Source organism: Choloepus didactylus, chromosome 18 (genome assembly GCF_015220235.1).
Source record: "Choloepus didactylus isolate mChoDid1 chromosome 18, mChoDid1.pri, whole genome shotgun sequence".
NCBI lineage: Eukaryota > Metazoa > Chordata > Mammalia > Pilosa > Megalonychidae > Choloepus > Choloepus didactylus.
The window spans coordinates 67,102,968-67,127,834 of record NC_051324.1 but is presented as its reverse complement, the minus strand read 5'-3'; the positions used below and the strand labels follow the sequence as shown (position 1 = coordinate 67,127,834).

General features: G+C 46.2%; 1 protein-coding gene across 15 annotated transcripts in view; it reads left to right on the top strand.

Annotated features, from left to right (window-relative positions):
- The window catches only part of SLC39A11 (solute carrier family 39 member 11), a 519,734-nt gene that overhangs the window by 400,583 nt on the left and 94,284 nt on the right, over window positions 1-24,867 (top strand). The gene's annotated exons all lie outside the window — the stretch shown is intronic.

The window sequence follows — 24,867 nt, the reverse complement described above, 5'->3', positions numbered from 1 at the left end:
AATAGCTGTGAGTGCTAGTTTTGGCCTAAACAATGGAGAAAGGACCTGATTTTCCAGGGCCTGGAGATGCAATTATAGGCTTCTAAACTTGTTAAATATTGGAGAAGCAGTGATTAATAAAACAGGCTCTCCCTGCCCTCATGCTTGTACAGTCCGATGGAGAGAAGGACATTAATTAAAGTGGGAATTTTCAGTTCTTGTAAATTTACAACAGAGAGGCAACCGGTGCCCTGAGAGCACATGATACTCCTGTGAGAGCGTCCAGGGGAGGATGACAAGATCCCAGGGAGGGATAGAACGTGCAAGAGCCAAGTGGCACTGTGAGTTTGGGTTGGGCTCAAATGTAGTTAGAAAGATGCATTTGCCTGGACAAAGTTGGATTCTCTGTGTACTTGGATTTTGCTACCTTAAAAATTATCTTTTACCCCCAAGATTCTATAGATATTACTGGTTGAGTATTTGATAGTGTGAATAGTTCACTTGGAAGGAAGGGCCCCAAAAGAAGAGAGGGAACCAGTGATAGAACCCCAATATTTCAATTTAAAGAAGAGAATTTCCTTGAAAACGTTGCATTGTTATAGCAAACTTGGTAAATGGTAACTGCTGGTAGCTGCTATCTCAGAGCCTCTTGGGGTGTGTTGGTCCCAGATATGCTACCTGGTCAGTTGAATTACATCATGAAGCTATGGAATCATCTCCATGCTTAGAGGCTGCCTCTGGGACCCCACTCGAGTCCCCTTTCCATAATCTCATCACCCATCTAGACATGCACCCCACCTCCTATCCATCCAGAAAGAAAGGGTCTAAAACAAACCACAAAGTGGCTGTACATACTCACTCCCCAGTCATCGAGGAATATCTTAGGTGTCTTCCAGTCATAAAACATAGCCCAGAATTCATCTTGAAATCTTCTGCTCTTATAACAAATTGAACATTGTGGGAGTGGGGAAAAGGGCTTATTTTGGTATCCAGGACGACTTTCCTATCTTGGGGAAGAGGCAAGATGTGATGTATAAAATAAGACATATCTGTGGGAGGGTATATAGCTCATTTGACTTTGAAATTGGGTTATTTACAGTTAGACAGGAAGATAGATGTAAAAATTTTGTTGGCACAGGCTGTGGGTTAATTGTCTGCAAGAGCCAGGATCAAAGGCATCTGTAATTACAGTGTTAGCTAAGAATAGAACATTCCATTGGCTGTCCTGGCATGCTTCAAGTCTCAACTGAAGCTCCCCATGTGTTTGTAGACAGGTAGGCTGGTGTCTCCATCAGATTCCAGTTGGGTGCCCAGGCCCTGACTCCTGGTTTTCCTTCCAGTAAATTACTAAACTCTGGTGAATTACTAAATCTACAAGCCCTCAAGCCTGTGTTCACTGCCCTCTGAGTTGTTTCCAGCCTTCCTGTAAGTTTCTGACAGTTTGGCCCATTGTGATCTGTTGTTGGAGCAAAAATATCTGATGAGGGGAAGAAAATGAATATTCAGCATCATGACGGATAGATAACTTAGCTTTGGCTTACAAACATCTCTTCTAGCCTTAGAGAACATGATGTGAGAGAAGGAAGGAGACAGGGAGGGAGGGGAAGAAGGGAGGGAGTAAAAGAAGGAAGGAGGAAAGAAGGAAAAGAGGGAGGGAAGGAAAGAAAGAGACAACTTCCTTGATGACACTTTCCCCTAAAGCTTTCCTCCTTTTTCCTCCTTTTCATCTCTGAACTTTCCCAAACTGGCTTGAGGCCCCAGACGGCACTCCCGCCAACCATGTTCCACCATGGTGATGAACCCTCTGTCTGGGGCATTTTTCTTTTGTTTTGTTTGTCTTCTTAGAACTTGTGAATGAGTCATTTCTTTGGTTTTAATCCATACGTGGAGCTACCCCTGCACCCTCCTGTTTGCACTCAATCTGGTCCCGCTTTGCAATCCACCCTGCAACTATGGTGCGTCCCTGCTCTGGCTCCTGAAAGACCCCAAGTCCAGTACAGCCTGTCCCCCACTGGCTGTGGGTGGGGCTAATGGAGGTTCAGCCAGTGCTTCTTGGAAGTGACAGCTACACTCAGTCTGTTTTCTCCATCCCTTTTAACTGTGTAATCCATTACATTCTGGTTTGGCTATTCTGACTACTCCTGACTATTCCTTCAGCATCTCCTTTATGGGTTGGTCTTCTGCCTGCCTTTTAGAAGTTGGTGTTCCATTTGATCATATCTGCAGTTCTCCTCTGGAACTATTTTTTTCTTCCTGGGCAGATTGCAACTGCCACCATGGCTTCAGATAATCTATAGCTCAATGACATCCAAATCAGTGTCAGCAATTCAAATTTCTCTGTTTCTGCTCTAGGTCCATTTTGCTAATTACCTAATAATCTAACTGTGTGTGATAGATTCATCTGAATGTTCTACAAGCATCAAACCCAACACTTTAAAACATTGAGCTTGTATCATTTGCTGTCGTCTCAATTTCTATTAATTCATCTTAAGTCCTTTTAATTTCAAAATAACTCATTCCCCCAAGAAAGAAACCTGTTGTCCTTGATCCCTCTTTTTTCTCTCATGTATCACATCTAATCGATGTTCAGATCCTCTCAAATATAGCCCATAAATGCCTATTAGGCCTGTCTTCTGCCTTCCATCCAGACTGCCTCAGGCTCTCTCCAGTTAAAATCAGCTGAGCAAACGTTTAGTGGGTACCCACTCTGCACTTTGCCATGAAGGTGATCACTTGTGCTCCTGTATTTCAGGGAAGGAAAGAATCCTGCAAACTGATTATTTCAAACCAGTGTGACTGGTGTTAACGTTGAGGTATGCTTAAGAAAAGGTCAGAGCACAGAGGAGGGGTGGGAGAGGTTGGGGAAGCCCCTCAGAAGAGGGCACACCTGTGCTGAGTCTTGGTTGGGGGAAGGTGATGAGTAGAGGAAAGAGAGCATTCTATGTCAGGAGAACAAACAGCAAGTGCTATTTTGCCAGAAATAGTAAGGCACTATGAGTTCATATTGGAAAAAACAAACAGTTTGGACTTCCTGAGGGTGGAGTCTGATAGGAGATGGGGCTGGAGGGGTGGGCTGCACCCAGCTCTAGAAGGGTCTCTTTTGCCATGCATAGGAGCTGGGGCTTCATCTTGTAGGCAAAATGGAAAATATCATTCAAATGTACATTTAAGACACATCACTTTGGCAATATCTTGGGGAATATGTTTCAAAGGGATAAACTAGTAGGGAGCCTATTGCATCAATCCAAGCAAAAGTTAATTAGGACCTCATGTTATTTGGGATACTGGTTAAGAGGTGGTAACACACCCTGAAATACAGGTTCCTGAGGTAAGATAGAAGTGTATCTGTGCCTTATAAGTTTATATGCTTTGTTCCAGCTGAAAGAAGACTGGGAATAAAGTTTCGAGCTTGACAGCCCTATACCTACCTAAAATTCTGTTATTGGGGAAGGAGGAGAGAATAAATTTGGGGGAATGGACTTAGCCTCCCACAGGGCAATGATATTAGGGATATCTGGCTGAGATAGATCAAACTTGGCCGTTGATTGGTATGGGAAGCCAAAGAGAGGAGGTAAGCGATAAGGTCTCCCTGGTTTCTGGCTCAGGCAACCAGATGTTGCAATCAGGAGAAACAAGAAGTACAAGAGTTGATGAGAGGCTGAGATGAAAGATGAGGTGGTCCAGGTGGGAGAGGCTGGGTTTGAGCCACCTGTGGCTGTCTAGAGGGAGGTGTCCTGCACTTAAACTTGGTTCACCAGCATTGAGCTGAGGAGGGAGGTGTAGACCAGTAGAATGGGCAGGCAAGGGCTTGGTTAGAGGAGGCCGCTCCCAGCATGGCTCTGAGTCAGCTCCCTCCCCAAGCTCTTGCCATTCTGTTGCTCCCACTGTCCTCACCTCTGCACTAGCCACCTGGAACTTCTCACCATTTCATTCCATCCACAGGCCACAGACTTTGACAAAGCCAAACCTCTGCAGGTTGCAATTCACTCTCTCTGCAGGATCCTTTCCCTTCTCTGCCCCCGGCAAATTCCTGCCTATCCTCTAACATCCAGCTCTAAAGCCACCTCCTCCACGAAGCCTTCAGACAGATTGGAACTGCCATTTATCAAGGATCGTATCTCATTCCTATAGGTTCAGTGGAAGCTATGGGTTCATTTCTGAAGCTCAGCACAGAGGTTCACAGACACAAAACAGGACTGAAGGAACGGACAGGGACTCTCCTGGCAGGGTCAGCTGCTCCCCTCTGTGTGCTCCCAATCACTCCCTCCACACTTCAGCCCCAGAACCAATTACTCCCACTCGTACTGACCTGCTGACAGGCTTGCTGGTCCCCTTAGGCTGTGGGTTCCTGATGAGTGGGGACTGGAAGGGATTCATTGTTACATCACCAGATACTACGGGGGCCTCTGTAGATGTCTGTAAATCAGTTAATAAAAGGGAGTGTGCAAAGACATGCTAAGAGTCTTATTAGGAAGAAAAGATCATTGAGGGCTGACGTTTTTGAGGAAGGCTTCTTGGAAGATGTGGGACTGGCAACTTGACCTTGGAGGGTATGTGGGGTTCCCACAGACTAGGGGTCAGGTGAGCATCCAGGGCTGGGAAAATAGTGGAAGCAAAGGCAGAGAAATGGGGACAGATATGGGCGAGAGGATGGGGGACCTCAAGAAGGCCAACTTTCTTGGAGCAGAGCATCCCCCTGGGGAGCAGAAAAGAATGTCCTGTTTCATAGGGCAAGGGCCAACTGTGGGGCCTTGGAACTCAGCAGGAGAGGGAGCAGGGAGCCGTGGTAGGTCCTGAAGATGTAATTAAGGTGCTATTTGAGGGAGATGAGTCTGCGACTGGTCTACTAAACAGCTGTTCTATTAGTTCTAGTAGGAGGTGACGGGAGTCCCAGCTAGGCCTGTGGTGGTGTAAATAGAGGAAGAAAGAAACCTGAAGGGCATTTTCAATGAAGGATACGCAGTTCTTGGTGACACATTTGTTTGGGGGTTGAAAAGTCCAAGTTGCCAGACAAAAGTTTTCTAGTGTAGGACATGTAATGATGTAGATTCATTGGTGGAAATGGTTGTTTTGGGATGGGGGTGTGTGACTTTATAGGGTAGGGAAGAAAATGGGTTGAAGGCAGGGTACGACAGGGAAGGCTGCAGGTGGGCAGCTCTGCTTGTTAGTCTTAGATCTGTTTGGCAGGTTGATGGGCACTGATCTCAGTAGCCATCCATTGCTTATCCTGTGTGGCCTTGATGCTCCTTATGCTAGTGGGTACGTGCAAGTGAACAAATGGAAACCTCACTGCCAATTTAAATGAAACATGGTGGAGTACCGCGTTGGTTTCTTTGTCATCTTCCTCAATCCTGCCGTCTACTTCTCCAAGCAGAGCAAAGCTTCAGACTCTGTTTCCAGAAGGAGGTATCATGGGATTTGGCGAGATGTCTAGGTTTTCTAGGGCTGCCATAACCAATTGCCACAAACTGGGTAGTTTGAAACAACAGAAATGTATTCCCCCACTGTTGCGGGCAGGGTTGGATCCCTCTGGAGGCTCTGAGGGAGAATCTGTTCCCTGCTTCTCCTAGTTTCTGGTGGCTCCCTGTGATCCTTGGCGTTCCTTCCCATTTAGATGCTTCACTCTAACCTCTGCCTCTGTCTTCACATCATCTTCTCCTCTGTGCATCTCTGCGCCTTTTTCCTCTTCCTTTCCCGTCTTTTCCCCTTCCTTCCCTTCCCTTTAAGAACTCATCACTGGATTTAGGACCCACCTGAATCCAAGATCATCTCATCTTAAGATCCTTAATTACAACTACAGAGACTCCATTTTTTCCAAATAAAGTCATAGTCCCAGGTACCAGGTTAGGACTCGGACATGTCTTCTGGGGAGACTGCACCACAGGAGTCTTCTGAGCAGATTCCTTGTTCTTTTTTTCTGACGGTGAGGGATGGAAAGTCTGAGGTGTTTTCCCAGGACCCTAACCCTAACCCTAACCCTAACCCCTAACCCTAACCCTAACCCTAACCCTAACTCCTAACCCCTAACCCTAACCCTAACCCTAACCCTAACTCAGGACCAAGTGTAGTCTAACCGCCATCCTTATCTGCTCTTTTTTTCAAGAATGTTGTAATAGCAGCTCCCCACCCCCAACCGTTATATGGAGTTGGATTAAAAATGAAATACAATAAAATACAATAAATGATGAAAAAGATAAAATACAATAAAATGATGAAAGCTTCAGTGCATTTCCAAAGGGGTGGGGAGTGGGTTAGTAAAAACTCCCCCAAAAGTTTCTGATAAAAGAGATTCCCCAAATCAGGTTTTCTTGATGTGGAAGAAACGGAGCAGGAGAGGAGCATCTGAGAGGACGGTGGGTCTAGGAGGCCGCCTGGCGATGGGAAGTGCATGCCGAGACCCCGTAGATTTCCCTGTGGAACTTGTAAATACAAGTTTGCTATATAATGCTCACTTTGGTGATGGTGGTACATGTGACTATAGGAAAGGGGAGAGATTGACGACACCAGATGGATTTGGTGATAAGAGCTTTGTCTAAAGTATGAAGAATGTGGGATATAAATAAATTATTGGAGAATTATTTTGAAGAAACAAAAAGGAAGATAATGCTGACCCAAGAGAGAGGAGACAAAAGTGAGAGGGCAGTTGCAGTTCTAGACGGAGAGACAAACTGGTGCAATCCGGGATAACCCTGACACATTTCGGTGTCCCCCACTCCCTCATGGCCCCTTGCACAGTTCTGGGTATGTGGGGGCCAGGTAATAAATACACAGAAATTGAATGTTGCCCCTTTCTCCTGACTGTCAGCTCTTGAGTCAAAATTGAAATTAAGGCATGCTGTCAGGTCTCTAAGGAAAGCTATATTTCCTTGTGATGTGGTTATGCCCAGTTCAGAAAAATTAAAGTCAGCCATAGTCACATGTGGTAGGGAAGCAGAAGCCAGTCAACGATTTATTAAATACCTTTCCTGTCCCGGAATTTCTGGAGGTGCCCTAAGCCTGCCCCCAAATCACATTTTAAAGGCCATTCTCCCAATTGGAGAATAAATAGTTACACACTAAGTAACAATCTGCTTCCTGTGCTTGAGTCTCATACAGTTTATTTCCTGCCTCCAAAAGTGGGTGCTTAGATGATTCAACAAGGTCAGGTAAGATGGCCAAAGCTCTTTCAATACGAATACAGCTCAGTAACAGGAAATTAGGGTATAAAGGCTTCTGCATTCCGAGAGAACAATCAAAAAAGTCAATGCCCTAAAGCACACGGACTTGACCCATAAAAGAATGCCTTAGTTCCAAAGGCTATTCTTCTCTGCCAAATTCTAAGAAACTTGGTTATCTGCTTCCCAAACTTGCATTAGATTAGGAAGGAGAACCAAATGAAACACAAAAGGGAAAATATCTTGGTGTATGCAGCCTCCTGACAACTGCGAGATGGGAAAGCAGACGTCTTGATGACCATGGAGAGGACAGAAAATCGATAATCATGTTTCACTCATGCAGATGCCACCTCAGGAGACGGAGCAGCTGGGGGTTGCTCTCAGGGGTCCTGACATCCTCTCTTACCTTCAGGTGTCTAGGCCATCATGGTTTCATGTCATCATATGGTAATTCATGTGTTGGAGATGATTCTGAGTCATCACTGCAGAAATTGCATTGGATAAGGACACAGGAAAATGAGTCTTGCCCTTGAGAACAACCAGAATAGATAAAAGCAAAATATCTATGCTTACGAATGGGCCCTCAGCTGTATGAACAAACTGTGGGTATTAGAGCACTGGCTCCCCCATGGTTCTGAATACCTGGAACTTCACCCCATTAGGATAGTGGGTCAGCGCTGCTGGACTGTGGCAGGTCCCCGAGGTCGTGTGGCCCAGTGGCTGAGAGCTGCTGAGGGCTGATGGGGGTGGGTCCCTCTGCTTCTGTCGAGCTCTCCAGCTCTGTGAACTTGACCAAGGTCCATTGTCTTTCTAAACCTCCATGGTTTTCACTGTGAAATGGTGTTTCTCACACCACCTCCCTTCTAGGATGAGTGAAGCAGGGTGCACAAAGCCTGATGCTGTCCCAGAATCTTCCATTACTGCTCCCTGGTGTGCTTTACAGTCTTCTGAGAAGGAGTCCTGCCAAAAGGGTAGCTCTCTTCCCGCCCCAACAGCCTCTGACCTCACAGGCCTAAGTGACCTGAAGCCTAAGAACTAGAACTTCCTTCGTTTGGCCTATAGCTTTGTCCCCTATTAAAATGCACACCATTTGATGAGAGGTTTGTAGTTATTGTTGTTGATGAGTCTTATTAGACATGGGAGCCTGGTGTGAATGTGTTCCCTCCAGCCTCATCCTGAATCCTAATAATAGCAATTCAATTTACAAAGCAGACCCATCCTCAGCCTCCGGCCAATCCTCTTTCATGTCGGGAGATGTAGGCAGGTCGGAGGCCCCATCCTAAAGTCAAGTCGAGAGAGGTCACGTGACAATGAACTGCAAAAATCAACTTCAAAGCCAGGGTCTCAGACTCCTGGTTTGTGAGCAGGTGAACCCTGGAGTCCTGGCTTTACCACATTCAAGCTGCTCCTTGGGCAGGTATTGCCTCTCTGAACCATTATTTTTGCACCTTTAAAATGAGTGGGTAGCATCTTCTTTGGAATGCTGTTGTATTAATTAGATTAGACCACACACACATGGAACACTGTTGAAAACTCCCCTGTTTAGGTGTTAGTTTCTCTTCTCCTCTGTCCAGCAGCCCTATTAACAACAATTAATTTCCCAGTTTTACTTGGTACTTGCGCTCCATGATCCGGGATGGTTTACTTTTGGGAAGTGTCAAATGCAGTGGTGAGGGTGAGTGGGAAAGAGAAGGAATGGAGGCAGTGACCTGTCGGTCCCTGCAGATTCTGAGCATCTATCTCGGGTGGCTGCCTCGAGGACTTCCTGGGTGGTGACTCTGCTCCACCATCTGGCGCTTGTAAGTGCATCTTCTGGTCCTGCTGTTTGTAATCACATCTCCCCCAAGCAGGGGATCTCGCCCATCTGTATTTCCCAACTCTTCCCAGACCAGCCTGATCTAGAAAGAGGTAACATGTGGCAGCTCCTTGGGATCTGCCTTGAACAGAGAGCTTCATAAATAACTCAGAGCCCCAGGGAGCCGTGGCAGCACTGGCAGAGTTCTGTTTTGATTATCCATGTTAGCTTAGAAATAGAAAAGGATACAATGTAAGCAAGCACCCAGCTCTCTGCAAGCTGAAATCTCACCCTGAATTTCCAGCCTGGCTCTCTGGTGGGTTCTTTGATCCAGAGAAGGGACTTGGAACTTCAAGGAAGACCAGAAAATGTGCCCATAAGGCAAAGCTGACCTAGAGTTTAAGGCTGGGTGGTTCCTGGGCTTGAGGGTCACCATCAAAATTCCCTGGTACCTTGTATGCCATCTTCCTGTAGCTGCCCCCAACCAATTATTCAATCAGACTGACATGGTGCCCCTCAGACCCTCTTTCAGGACACAGCCTGTTAGGAAAGACTTTCTGTTTTTCCTGGAGGCTCCTGTTAAAGGGCAGATCCTCCCACTGGGTCAGGTTCAGGTTCCAGCTCAGAACTCTCTGCTTTTTACCTTGTCTGGTTGTGCCCTGGACCTGAGGACCTAGGTTTTGATTCCCTAGGGCTGCCGGTAGGTGGTGCTAGAGTGACCCTGCCTGCTTTTTAAAATGACAGCTTGCTTGTCCCTCCCACAACCCCCTGCGTCCGGGTGGGTGTTTTTTATGGAGGCCACAGATTATTCAAACACAGTTCATCGAAGGACCAGCCTAAAGCTCTGACCACTGCCAGGCCTGGAGGCTACCTCAGCAGCCTGGACACTGGGGTCTTTCAGTGGTGCCCCCAGGCCGGGAGCCGCACAAGCTGTGATAGAGAAGGTGGCGCTACCTGGGGTGAGCTCTGCAGAGGTGAGTCTCAGGGCTGGAAACGGGGCTGCTGGAAGCAAGCAAAAAGGAAAGGCTTGAGGTCGGGGGAGGATTGGGTGCCCACCACAAGAATCCCCCCTCCCCAAAGTTTCCCCTGCCCTCCCAGTCACAGGGCTCTAATTGGTGACTTACTAGCCTTGAGCCTTTCTTTTTTGGCCAAGTAGTCGGCTTCGATGACTCCCTCTGCCGTGGTGCCTGAAAAACAAGCCTGAATTGTAAGGTACAACAAAGGCACGGACCTGAACCGGAAAGTACAACCAGGGCACAAACGTGGCACAGAACGGAGGGGAGTGGGGCAGTTGAGTCAGAAAAGTTGGAGTGCCGGGGCTTGGTGGAGAAGGAGAAGGAAGGGAGAAGAGAATAAAGAGATGGCATATTCTGAGCTCCAAATCACCTTGGGCTGAATGGAAGGTACTCGTGGCCTTGCCTTAGAAAGAAGAATAAAGCAGTCTCGCCTAAATGGCACATGTGAGCAGATGAATCCAGGCAGGTGGGGGGTGTTTAAACCAGAGACCACTGTTTCCTTTTCTAAGATTCTTTTATTTTATTTTTTAAGTAAAGGTTGGGGCACATAAAATGGCCCATTGTGCTGAGGCACAGCTGCTCTAACCCACTGTTTAGACCCAGGAAAATCTGTGCACTTCCTTCTCTTTCCCATTCCCCTCCTTCTCTGCTCTTTTGGGCATTAATTCTATCCCTTTCATGCATTTGTTTCATAAATTCCTTGAACACCTATTTATCGCTCACCTGCTGCGGGTCAGGCCCTGCACTGCTGGGTGGCAGGTCTGGAGTGGTTGGGATGTAACAGACACCCGACCTCAGCAAGTCTGCGGGTCGCCTGCACTTCTCATCTTTCGGTCTCTGTCCTCAGCAGAACCCTGGCAGGCAGCAAAGCGTTCCCCTTACTCATTTCCTTGCTCCCCCAGAACCACAGGCAGGGGTTTCCCACTTGGGGTGTTCCAGTTTGCTGAAAGTGCTGGAATGAAAAATATCAGAAATGGATTGGCTTTTATAAAGGGGATGTATTAGGTTACAAATTTGCAGTTCTAAGGCCATAAAAGTGTCCAAACTAAGGCATCAACAAGAAGATACCTTCAATGAAGAAGGGCCCATGGTATCCAGAACACCCCTGTCAGCTGGGAAGGCACATGGCTGGCATCTGCTAGTCCTCTGCTTTTGGGTTGCATTTCAAAATGGCTTTCTCCAAAATGTCTCTGGGCTTTTGTCTCTCTTAGCTTCTCTCAGCTCTCTGCTTGGTTCTCCTGGGGCGTTTCTCTCTAAGTGTCTGGGAGTCCTCTATTAGCTTCTCCAGGGCAAACTCTGGGCTTCATCTCTTGGCTCAGCATCTCCAAATGTCCTTCTGTCTGCATCTCCCAGCATCTCCAAGCACCTGGGTCTTTGTTGGCTCTTAGCTTCTACCAGGGGAAATCTCTGGATTACAGATCTTAGCTTCTCTCCAAAATGTCTCTCTCAGCTTCTCTGAGCTCCTTCTCTCCGTGAGCTTAAAGGACTCCAATAAAGTAATCACGACCCACCCTGAATGGTCAGTGTCACACCTCCATGGAAATATTCAATCAAAAGGTCCCCACCCACAGTTGGGTGGGTCACATCTCCATGGAGACAACCTAATCAAAAGGTCCCATGCAACAAGATTGGATTAAAAGATCATGGCTCTTCTGGGGTCCATGACAGTTTCAAACCAGCATGCGGGGGTCCAGCATTCTAGGGAGTGTTTTGAACACTCAGCAGATGGCTTCCAAAGCCAAGGACATAAAGAGGATGCCCACAGCAGGGGCGTGGTCCAACCCTGAGTAGCTTATAAACCTGTTATGTAAATTAAAAAGGCAAAAAGACACAGGCCTTTGTACTGAACCTAGAGGCACTGGTGGGCTGGAGAGTTCCAGAAGGCCCTGAACTGGCTGGATGTGCAGGGAAGGGAATGGTGTGCTCAAGTGTAATGAAGAAGGAACAAACACAGTGTGAAGGATGGGCACACCAAGGACTTCCTTTCCCTGGGTGGAGGGATAACAGCAGATTGGTTGGGGGCTGCAGATTAGGTTGGCTTCTGGGGGAGTAAAGTAAAAATCCCTCTAAAAGGAACTCAAGCCAGCCCTGCTCAGCCTCCCAAAGCTCAGTCCTGCAGCCAAGGAGTGTCCAGTCAGCCCATTTTAACTTCCTAGAGCTGCTGTAACAGAGCACCGCAAACTGGATACAGAAATGTATTGTCTCCCCGTTCTGGAAGCTAGAAGTCTGAAATCAAGGTGTCAAAAGGGCTGTGTTCCTTTTAAGTCTGTAAGGAAGAATCCATTCTGTGCCTCTCTCCTGGCTTCTGGCTGTAGCTAGCACTTCTTGGTGTTCCTTGGCTTGTGGCTTGACTCAATCTCTGCCTCCATTGTCGCTTGGCCGTCTTCTCTCTGTGTCTATATGTGTGTCCTCTCCCCTCCTTATAAGGCCACCATTCCTAGCATGGCCACACATTAACTAACCACATCTTCAAAGACCTTATTGCCAAATAAGGGTGCATTCACTGGAAGTGATTGGAAGTTAGGACTTGAGCATGTCTTTTAGGGGGACACAGTTCAGCCTGTAATCGCCCCTTCCACCAATGTTGCTGGAAGGATTCCGGGGGAGGAGGGAGCCCCAGGTGCTGGCTTTAATATCCCCGAGGCAGAAGAACAGAGAACATCTGAACACTCTTATTTCATGGAGACAAGGGGCATAAGCCGGGCGTGGTGGGTTGAGATGGAAGGCTCCAAGCTCTGCAGGGAGATGAGTGTTGAGTGATGGAGAAATGGAAGGGATGAGGAGGCCACCGTTTCAGAAAGGAAAGGATGAGGTGGAAACGTGCTCTGCGTTACCCCTTTTTCCTCTCCCCTCCAGGCCTTCAATACCCTCTCCATTTCTTTTTCTATGACTAGTTTATTGCATTTTCAAAATTAACATGGTGCGGGGTATTACATTTCCTGTGATTGTGTGATGTCTAGAAGATAAAAAATGATTCCCTCTGAAAATCACACATTGATTTTTTTCTCATTCTGTATTGCCATAGGCCTCAGCTGTGGTTGGTGGGCACATTACGGTGCAGTCTTGTTTATCAGGCAGCTGAGCCTGTCTGCTTTATTGCCCACTGTCAGGCCTGCTCAGTGATGGCACCTGGAGTGAAAGCAGAGCCGGCTGCAGGAAACTCTCAGCTCGAGGCTCCATCATCCGGGGCAAGGCTGATTCCCCAGGAGAGGAGCAGCGTCCTCCTCCAAGATGAGCTCGGAGGGCCAGTGTGCCTTTACTCCCTCGTTTCCTCCTCTGGGTTAATATCATATAGCATAACCCAGCAAACCTCCATCAGTGCACATCTGTGCTTTTTGTTCTTCTTAGTTACCTGAAGTGCAGAGTTGTTTCCCACCTTTTAAAGTTAGCAATGCATATAAAAAGTATGGAGCAGTATCCAACCTGTAGTAAATACTAAATGATGTTTATTATTATTAACATCAGTAAGATTACTCACAGCCAAAATATATATTTATAACAACTCCTTATAGCCTCCTCATGGGCAGGATGGGGGTGTAAACACCAGCTCCCTTGTAAGTGTAGATGTGCCTGTGTTCGCCATCAGCAGCGGCTTAATGCACATTTATAGGGTGAGTGGTGTGGTCTGTGAGGTCTGTGCAAATTTAAGGAGTAATTTGTTCTTCCAAATGCACAGTGCTAGTTCCAGGTACTCATATAGCTCTGCAGGGCATTTGTGGGGTGTTTTTCTCTCTGGGCCCATGTGATGGTGCATCAGCTCAGGTTCTCTAAGAGGCAGGTGCCAGGATGGGATTATCTGTGCATGAGATTTCCTGGGGCACATGTCTGTGAAGGATAAGGGGGAGGGAGCAGGGGTAGGTAGGGAGAGCCTTGAGGCTGAGATGTCGGACTGGCACCTGTGAAAGGAGAGGGGGAAGGAAGGGAGATTGGGAGGGAGAGCCCTGACCACAGCAGTTGCAAGAATGTTTGACCTACGCTGATGGGGGAGTCCTCAAGACAAGGGGGTCCTGAAAGGACCTGCACTGGTTTTCCCGAGCTCAGTCACTGTTTGGGAACAGCAGGATGTAGCGTGGCTCCTGGAGGATGGCAGCTGGGTCACCAGGACATCTGAGTGATGCCTTTTCATGGGCAGCACGGATGGTCAGCAGGACTCCACCTGTGACAGGCCAGAACCTCTAAAGCAATAGATTTGATCAGCTGGCTTTTCCTCTTTCCCCACTTTGGTTTCGAATATTGATCTGTACTTGGTGGGCAGAACTCTGGGTACGTTTGCTGAGGCTTCCTCAGGAGGAAGCAAGAAACTGAGAAAGTTCTGGGGAAGGGGAGAAAGGGAGATAGAGGCCAGACAAGGTATTTATCCTGGATGGATTGTAAGTCACTGTCCCATCAGCTCCAGGGCTGGATTTTTTTTTCATTCAATTTTATTGAGATATAGTCACATAACATAGTCATCCAATGTGTACAATCAATTGTTCACAGTACTATCATATAGTTGTGCATTCATCACTCAAATCTATTTTTTGAACATTTTCCTTGTACCAGAAAAAAGTGAAAATAAGAATAAAAAATAAAAGTAGAGAACAACCAAAGCACCCCCCCACCCTATTTTTCATTTAGTTTTTTGTTCCCATTATTCTATTCATCCGTCCATACACTGGATAAAGGGAGTGTGATCCACAAGGCTTTCACAATCACACTATCACCCCTTGCACCCTACATTGCTATACAGTCGTCTTCACGAGTCAAGGCTACTGGGTTGCAGTTTGATAGTTTCAGGTATTTACTTCTAGCTATTCCAGTGCATTAAAACCTAAAAAGGGTTATCTATATAGTGCATAAGAATGCCCACCAGAGTGACCTCTCAACTCCATTTGGAATCTCTCAGCCACTGAAACTTAATTTCATTTCATTTCACATCCCCCTTTTGGTCAAGAAGATGTTCTCAATCCCATGATGTCGGGTCCAGATTCATCCCCGGGAGTCATATCCTGCATTGCCAGGGAGATTTATATCCCTGGGAGTCACATCCCACATAGCGGGGAGGGTAGTAAGTTCACCTGCCAAGTTGGCCTAGCTGGAGAGAGAGCCACATCTGAGCAACAAAGAGATACTCAAGGGGAGACTCTTAGGCACAATTATAAGCAAGTTTAGCCTCTCCTTTGCAGTGAGTCCCATGATAGAGGGCTCAGCACATCAAACTGCCAATCCTCAATATTTGTGAGAACATCAGCAACCATCCAGGTGAGAAAGCCCAACACCTCTGCATTTTCCCCCAGCTCCTCAGGGAGGCCCTGCATGTATATTTTTATTCTCTGTTCAAATTGCTTTGGGATGTGTCACTATTTCACACTAACCTATGCAAACCTACAGGTCTTACTTTCTATTAAAAGTTTTATGTAATTATGGTATTTGAACTGTGCAAGTTACACTGTTTAGGAAATATAGATCTTGCACCAACTAAGCATCTCTTCCCTTGGTCTCACATGGAATTTGAAGTTTTAAAACGCAGTCAGTATTGTAGTCCTTTACCCTTTGGCCTAATTTGCCCTAGTCCTAACCACATCTGCTTCATTCATATCTCTAGTTGAAGTCTGGATTCTTTTTCTGCTTTTTTAACAGTTGCCATATGTGCTAATACTGGCATTCATATCTGACAAGTTCTAGCTCTCAGTTTCAGGTGTCACACAGATACCCAAAGCTCCAGGGATCAATCAGTTTATACACAAAGGGATCAGCATCTCAGAATCCAGAGATAGCCTTTACAATTCAGGAGCAGATGTGACTGCTGTAAGAGCTTACAATCTAGGGACCATTACAATAAGCGTTCCCCTGATAAGCTGTGCTCTAAGGTTCAATTCTGAGTTTACAGATTGTAGTTCGTCCATACTGATGGGGCATTATAGTGTTTCCCTTTGTTTCTGGAGTAGTTCACTCATAATACTGCCTGCAGGATCCATTCACTTCGTTGTGTGTCTCACACCTTCGCTCCTTCTCAATATTTCATTGTATGCACACACCACAGTTCACCCTTCTGTTCCTCCAGGGCTGGATTTTGATAGAAACCCAGCTAGTTATGTAAGGAATCTGCTGTGTCCCAGGAGAAACGCACCTAGGCAAACACTGAATGCATTTGCTGCAGCCCTTTGGTTGACAAGGAAACCAAGGCCAAGAGACACAAGGACACATCTAATCTCCATCCCATGCCCACCCCACCCTGCATTTTGTTGGTGAGACTCCACCTTTGATTTGGGGCTCCTAGCCCACTATTTCAAGCACCTTGAGGATCATCATAATTTAGGGGAAAGATAATGTATTTAGAAATTTTATCTTCTGGACTGGCATCCTAGCTTCCCATTGAACTTGCTGAGTGGTTTAGTCAACAGCATATCAGTGCTAGGACCAAGCTCACTGTCTGTTTCCAACATGCCTACAATTTTTATCACCAGCTTAGACAATCAATAAAATGATTCTTGGGTTGGGCAAGAGTGCCACACCTCACAAAGATCATGGATTGGGGGCGGGAGGTGATATTTGGAAACACAGCAGATCTGTATGCCATTTCTTGAGTAATTTGTTTGATCAATAGCTGATTTATTTCAAATTTTCCAGTAACATTCAACATGGTATAAACTTTACATTCACCTCAAGAGGTCATGCATGGGTTTTAAAAGATTGAGAGCCCCTGCTGCATTGCATTGTAGATGAGACCACACTGGAAAGATGAGCACCATGCTAGGGCAAAGGACTTTTGACTGTCATGGGGTCTGGAATGGTGCCACTTAGTGTTAAGGCGTTTTTTGGAGTCAGAGCCACTGGCTAATGGCGTGGGCAGTAGGCCATTTTGAGAGAGTGGTGAGCAGTGAAGGGTAGCTGGGGGCAGGGTCTGGGGCATATGGGATCTGAAAGCCAAGTAGGAGTCCTGCTTGCTCACGCCTGGCTCAGCCAGGATCCAGCTGCACCAGCGACTGCGCTATATGCCAGCATTAGAGAAGCGTGGGACACCGAGGGTGGAGTTGGCAGGTCCAGCAGTGGGAGAGAAAGACACAGCTGGCCTTGGTTCCTGCCTCAGGTGTGTGCGCAGCCGCTGTTTGGGTCAGCTGGTACCAGGCAGCTCTGCCCTGGGACCCCTCCAGTTGCCCTGGGACCACAGGTTTAGCCATAAGGACAGAGGATTCCAGGGTTCCTTGAGGTCAGGGCCATTTCATTTATACAACAATTGTTATTGATCTCCTGTTACATGCTAAGCATTGACCTCAGTGCTAGAGAGTCAGAAAATGCTGAAGGAAATAGATACCGACCTCCCTTCCCAAGAGCCCGTAGTCTGGTGGGGGCAACAGATGCTCGCCCAAGTCACCTCCTCGGGGAGGCTCTGCTGACTGCCGTTGAAAACAGCTCCCCATGGACTGCTCTTCAAGGCCCTTCTCATGACCTAACTTTCTATTCTGTCTTTGTTTGTTCTCTGTTTCCCCTACTAGAAAGAAGGTGCCATAAGGGCGGGGGCTATGTTTTATTTATTGCTCTATCTCAAGCTCCTAGAAAAATCTCTGGCCCAGTGTAGGTGCTGAATAAATATTTGTAGGATGAATCAGAAAAAAATATTTTAATAGACATGTAATTGAACTCGTGATGAAGGAAAAGCAGAGGGTGCTATGAGAACATATGATGGGCATGCCTGACCTTGACTGGGAAGTTAGGGACAGAGTTCAGAAAAAGGAGTTGCATGAAAACTGAGATCCAAAAGCAAGTGTTAACTAGATGGTCAGAGGAAGAGCCATGAGCAAGGAGGCAGTGGGAAGGTCCTGAGGTTGGAGGGAGCACGAGTCTCTGGAAGGTCCAGGTGGCTGGAGCACAGAGAGGGCGAGGGGGGCGTAGGCAGGGGCCAGACGGTGCAGGGCCTTGAGGTCAGGTTAACATTCTTACGCCCTCATAAAGGCAGAGGGAAACCATTGGAGGGTCCTAAGGAGAGGGGAGAGATGCTGAGATCTGTGTTTTCAAAAGGTCCCATTGGCCCAGCAATTCCATTCCTAGGTATATTACCAGAGGAATTGGAAACAGGGACTAGACAGTTGTTTACAAATGTTCACAGCAGCATTACTCATAAGAGCCAAAGAATGGAAACAGCCCAAATGTCTATCAGCTGATGAATGGATAAATATAGTATCTCTCCATAATAATATTTATTATCCAGCCATAAAAAGGAATGAAGTACTGAGACATGCTACAGCATGGATGAACCTTGAAAACATTTTGCTCAGTGAAAGAAGCCAGACACAAAAGGCCACACATTGTATGATTCCATTCATAAGAAATGTCCTGAATAGGCAAATGCATAGAGACAGGAAGGAGATTTATGGTTCCCAGGAGATGGAGAGAGAAGATGGGAGTGACAACTAACGGTTCTGAGATTTCTTTTGAGGGTGCTGAAAATGTTCTGGAAATAGAAAGTGCTCGAGGTTACACAACATTGTGAAATGCTACTGAATTTGTACACTTTAAAATGGTTAATTCTATGTTCTATGAATTTCACTTCAAAGAAATGAAAAAGGTCCTGTTGGCTTTTAGTTGCCCATAGTCCATGCTGATCACTAACAGACTCTCAGGAAGTGCCTGGTGGTTATGATAACTACAGAAGGAACAGCTAAGACATTCTTGTCTGTCCAAATTATCTCAACAACACAAATTCTCCCCTAATTGGAGTCCATCCTGCTTGGAGGCAAAGGACCCTTCCATGGACTATGAAGCCATGACAGCCAGCCCATGAGTCTGCAAACCACAGGTGTCACTGCGATATTGATCAGTCTTTATCTTAATTGAATGGAAAAGCACCTTTACCCCTATTTCTCAGGTAGGAAAACTGGGTGCTGGTCCCCTTCTGGGGTGGGGGCAGTGTGCGATGGCCTTGTCTGTCAACAGGAGGACAGAAGAATGAGTGAATTATTTGCCCCTCCTGCTAGAAGATATGTGAATTTATGGAAACTCAAAGTTTTGTGGACTGGAAAACACTGCATTCACCTGGAAAACATGTTCAAAATAACAGTTTTCATCCGACCAGTGAGGGATAGGGCTGTGATCCCTTTGAGTTACAGGTCCTTCCAGCTAAACAAGGGATGACAGTTACAGCATCACATAGCACTTTATAGTTGGGGAAACCTTTCAGATACGCCAATCTCACTCGACCCTGGCATCAACCTTGGGGGTAGCTGTTATTCACCCTCCCTGTTCTAGAGCTGAGGCCCCCAGGGCCCTGTGATCATTGATTCATGGAAGGACAGTTAGCTGGGAAATGGTCTGAGGCCACTCGGTGTCATCCTCATCCTTAAGCTTACATTCCACATGCCACCAAAGGTCTCATCACCCCTTTTCCCCACAGGAGCTCCTGATCCCCACTCAACCTCTGCATGCTGGTCACATATCATTGCTAAGCGGCCTCTAGAGGAGACTGCACAGGCTGATAGCTTGAGTACTATCTGGGTTCTTGAGGTTGATGAAAAATTTCCCCTTATCTTGCTACCAGCACTGGGTCAAATAATGTGTCAGCCCAGTCTTTTGCTGGATGGGAAAAATCTGTCTTTGGGGGAACCTTAGAACACAAATATACAACTGAAAAACATGCTGTTAACAGCTTGAAAAATAGCCAACTTGTGGTTTACCTGGTGTTAAAAGTTTGTGGGTGCAGAGGAGCACTGCTGGTGATTTAGTTTTAAGGGAAAATGTCCCAGCCCTAGCAAGCCCAGCTCCCCAGAGCTCCTGGGTACAGTTCTCTGCATGCCAGCTGTGGGTACCCCCATCAGACCCATCTGAATCCACCATCACTGTACAGGGGGCCCTTCGGGGCTGGTCTGTGGGAACATTGTGCATGAGATCCCCGCACTCCACCCCCACCCCCACAGTTACTCCTTTTTCTCTCCTGTTGCTGGACCGCAGATTGCAGGTATGTAGTGGACCTTTCCTAAAGTGTAGGATAAGACTCACAGCCTTGAGCTTTGGAACACAAAATGCTGATAACATGCCCTTCATCACCCCAGAGCTATTCCGTCCCATCCTCACTGTGCCCAGCTGCAGCTGACCATGGTCTGTTGCAAACTATGCCCTGTCCTCCTAATACTTTGTGGTTTTTATTTAGGCTTTTCTGTCTCATGAGACAGTAGACCATTGGGACTTCCTTAGGGGAAAGGGGTACACAAGGCCTGGAACTGGAATGGGAAAGCTGTCATTCCCCCTGATGACCCAGGACCCATAACTGACCCTACGATTACCCACCATGGAGGTCCACTTCAGTTACTGCTATGGAGGAACCAAGTGAGATTTAGGGGTGAGGAAACATTACACTGTATAAATACACCCCTTGTCCTTGGTAAGGATTAGCCTTTATTTTTGTCATAGCTTTATCACTTTGAAGGCCCAGAATCTGAAGATCAAAGGGGCAGACAAGCACAGTGCACCCCCTGGGTTGAGTCTCAGAGTGTCTGAGCCCCCCGGCTTTCTCCCATCTCTCCAAAAGGTCAGCTGTTAATCCAGCTCCTCGCTGGGAGCCACAGTACTTCCTGAGCCAGACACTTGAAAGGGGGGTGGGAGTGGTGGAGAGTTATCTGAATTAGGGCTGTGGTTGGACCCTGAGCCTCCCCTTGGGACTCTATAACTTCAGAGCAAAATAACACTCTATCTGAAGGAAATCAAGCATCAGAACAAAAAGAAATGGAATAAACCTTTACTAAGGCAGTTAGGAAAAGAGAAGACAAGCAGAAGCAATGGAAGTAGCAGATGCATAATCCCATTTGCTTGATTGCTGTCCAAAGGACACGTGCCAGGGGGCCTCCAAGGCTCCTGGGAGGCAGGCTTTGAGAATGAAACTGAATGTGACCAGGTGAGCTGGAGTGGCCTCATTGGACTGGTCGCTGAACCATCAGCCTCCTTTCTGGAAGATTCCTTTGAACCCCAATTCAAAACTCACTTCTTTCACAAAGCCCTTGCCAACTCCTCTAAACCAAGCTGGCCTCTTTGTCAGAACACTTGTATTGAGATATGTCTCAATTCTACGCAAATGGCCAGTACAAAATAAGCACTTAATAAGTAATTGTGGATTTAATAAATGAGTAAGATACATGAGTGAAAAAAATTTCTCTTATTCAAATACAGTGATGTGAAGGGGAAGGATGAGTTTTTGAACGGTTCGGTAGCTCTTAATTATTTTGAATTCTCCCAGGCTGTATTTCCCAATAGAAATGCCACGAAACAGGGATTCTATAAGATGGTAACAGGTGTTATCTAAGAAAAGCGTTCTGTAGTCAAATACATTTGGAAAACAGTTACATGGGTTTCTTTACTGCAACGAATTCATCAAGACTTTGAAATGTTAATGTGGATCCTGAATCTTCAAGAGAAGAATATTCAAGATTTTCAAAACTCATTAGGTTGAACCATGTGAAATTGCTGTTTTGTAGTTAAGAAAAAAACAACCAAACCTTTAAATAGCAGCAATTTTCATTTGGTTCAACCTAATATTTGACTGTGGAAGCCTTTTAAATGCCGCTAGTGTTCCATGGAGCTCAATTTGGAAAACATTGGTCTAGGACATTGGTTTTCGATTTGGAGATAACGGGGAAAGAGAGGGAGGTGGAGGGTTCATAGATGAGAACCTGTATCATGTTGGAAAGATTTTCAAAGTGTGGATGCCTAGGCTTCTCCCATCCCAGGAGAGTCTGATAGGCTTTGAAGTTGCTTGTGGGGTGGTCTTTAGAAAATTATCTCTCTGGAGATTCAAGAATGACCCCATGGCAACCACGGGAAAACCACAGTGTAGAAAGAACCCCTATGTGCCGGTTTGGATGTGTTATGTCCCCCCAAACTCCATTATCTTTGATACAATCTTGTGTGGACAGACCTATTAGTGTTGATTAGATTGTAATTCTTTGATTGATTGTTTCCATGGAAATGTGACCCACCCAACTGTAGGTGATAACTCTGATTAGATAATTTCCATGGAGGTGCAGCCCTGCCCGTTTAGCGTGGGCCTTCATTTGTTTACTGGAGCACTATATAAGCTCAGACAGAAGGAGCGAGCTTGTTACAGCCAAGAGGGACACTTTGAAGAATGCACAGGAGCTGAGAGAGGAGCTGTAGCTTACAGAGCAACATTTTGGAGATGGCCTTTGAAAGCAGACTTTTGCTCCGGAGAAGCTAAGAGAGGACAAACGCCCCAACAGCAACTAAGAGTGACATTTTTGAGGAGCTGCAGCCTTGAGAGGAACGTCCTGGGAGAAAGCCATTTTGAAACCAGAACTCTGGAGCAGTCGCCAGCTATGTGCCTTCCCAGCTGACAGAGGTTTTCCGGATGCCATCGGCCTTTCTTCAGTGAAGGTACCCTGTTGTTGATGCCTTAGTTTGGATACTTTTATGGCCTTAGGACTGTAACTCTGTCACCAAATAAACCCCCTTTATAAAAGCCAATCCGTTTCTGGTATTTTGCATAATGGCAGCATTAGCAAACCGGAATACCTAGAAAGACCAGATGCTTATCTGCTGGAGGTCAAGGTCTATTTCCACATCTGTGGAGTTCTCATTGTCTGTCTGTCTTAGTTGAAAAGGGAGAGTTATGTTTGAGTAGGATGATAGTGAGAAGGACTGTGGGGCCCTGAGCAAATGAGGTCAAAGCAGCGGACATTCCTGCTTTGGTAGAACCCTGGTGACAGCAAACCCGCTAACCCCTGGGTCCTTATCCATAGGTCAGGCTGAGCCAACACATTGTCCCTGGTGCGTCTTTGACTCCCCTCCTCAGGCTGTGTCCACACTTTATGTTCACATCTGCCCACAACATGCCTCAGAATAGAGCTCTGATCCCTGGTTAACTGAGGATTCACTGTATCTTCTCCTCTTCTTATGGAAATGGCATGACCTGGCCTGCCTTTCTGTCGCTTCCTTCCCGCTCTGCCATACCTGTCGATCTGAGCATTGCATGTTGCTTGGAAGGGCGTTGCAATCGTCCAGCAAATAGAAGTCCCTTTCCTTGGGGTGAACGGTGATGTTTGGGCATCCCAGGCCAAACCCACACTTGACAAATGGTAAAGTCAGAGAGCTGGGACTTGACAGACACGTCTTCAAAACCATGTGTGACCTGGGGCAAGTTACTCAACCTCTCTGGAATCTAGTTTTATTATCCTTAAAATGGAGGCATTAATTGTACCTCCACCCCAGGGTAGCTGGAAAGCTTGTATTTGAGAATGTGAGATAGAGTCGCTAAAATATGGTGAGTACTCAAAAGACATCACCAACCCCTTTTCTTACTTCTGAAATTTGGCATTTTGTTTGCTCCCTTGCATTGAGCTGCTTTAGCAGGGCTTGAAAGGTGGACACCTGCGGTGGAATTCTGGCTTGCGTATGCATTTTGTTTGGTTAACTTGATATTTTATTTTGTTCAATTTGATTGACTTTAGCTGGGTTCTTCTCTCTCCAGGTTGCATTGTTTCATAGATAATGTCAGCTTTTGCCAGAAGTTTAGACTCCAGGATTTTCCCAAAGGGGAGGTTGGAAGGCAGATCAGGCAGTGACCCAGTAATGGTGGAGGTAGGCATCAGTTCCCCACCTTCTGTGGGAGAGCAGTAGTGTGAGTGGCCTTCCGAGCTGGTTCTGAGATGACAGGGAGGAGGTAGGGGTACTCTCTGGCTGGCTTCTTGGATCATGAATATCCAATCTAAATAAAAATAAAAAGGATGCTTCCTACATTGATTGGGCCAACCCCACTGACACCTCAAGGCATCCTCTAAATTGTTTCCTACTGGTGGAGGGTGTTTATGCCGAACCATCCACATTTCTCCCTTAGCACTCCTGAGGGGCTGGGTTGGAGACGGCTGGGGTTAGAGATTGGGTTGGTGACCATTATCCAACCCAGGGTCCCACATGGAAACCAAAGCTGCAAAGCTGTCTTGCTGTCTGAGAGCCCAGGAACCATTTACTTAAAAAAAAAATTGGCTCAGTTTCTTAAACAGGAAGGAGCAAGAAGCTCAGATAGGTCAGATGGGCTCTGTGCAGAAAGCAAATTATTTTCCTTAATGCCTTTTCTAAACAGCATGTGCTAAAATTGCAAAATATGCTCTACAAAGCCCAAATATCATGAGACCTGTCAAAAAACAAAACAAAACAGAAGGGATCCCATTACCAAAGACATTTGGGCAATTGTATATTCTATACTTCTCTGACAGATTCACAAAATATGCACGCCAATTAAAGACATCTGTTTACGTACATATATATGCACACATAAACACACCACATACTCATATTTGTATACATATAAATATATATTATACACGTGTATATCTATTTGTGTATGTATTTAATGCCAAATATGTTTGACAGAGCACTTCTATGAAATACTTTAACTTGCAACAGAGTCGGTGCCCCCCAGAATTCACTTTGGGAAATGCTGTCCTAGACCTTTCTTGGATTAGTTGTTTTTTAAGTCGGTTCTAGGGAAGCCAAGCTTCTGAGTGCAGTAATAGTCAGGGCCAGGCTCTTATGAATATTTCACCTACTGGACACATCTTAAAGGCACATCCAAAGTGGCATTTCAAACAGAAATGCCTCCAGGATCAGACTGGGCCAGATATAAGCATTTAGGGAGCACTGGAGCCTTTGGGAAATGGAGAGAATACACTCTGCCTAAAGGAACTCAAAACTTGAACACTGTGGCCCTTACTAGGTCAAACTCAATTCTGCTATCAATCTAACAAAGCCTGCAGACAGGAAGGTCTGGACCTTTTCCCTACTTGGGAACTGAAAGTTTTGGAAAAATACAAGCTTAGGGTTAAGAGAGAAGTCACATATGTTAATCTCTATGGTGATATCAACTGTGACATCCCTGAAATTCAGTTTTCTGCCTCTGCCAAAATATTTCTGTTGTGAGGAAACCTGACTCACAAGGCATATG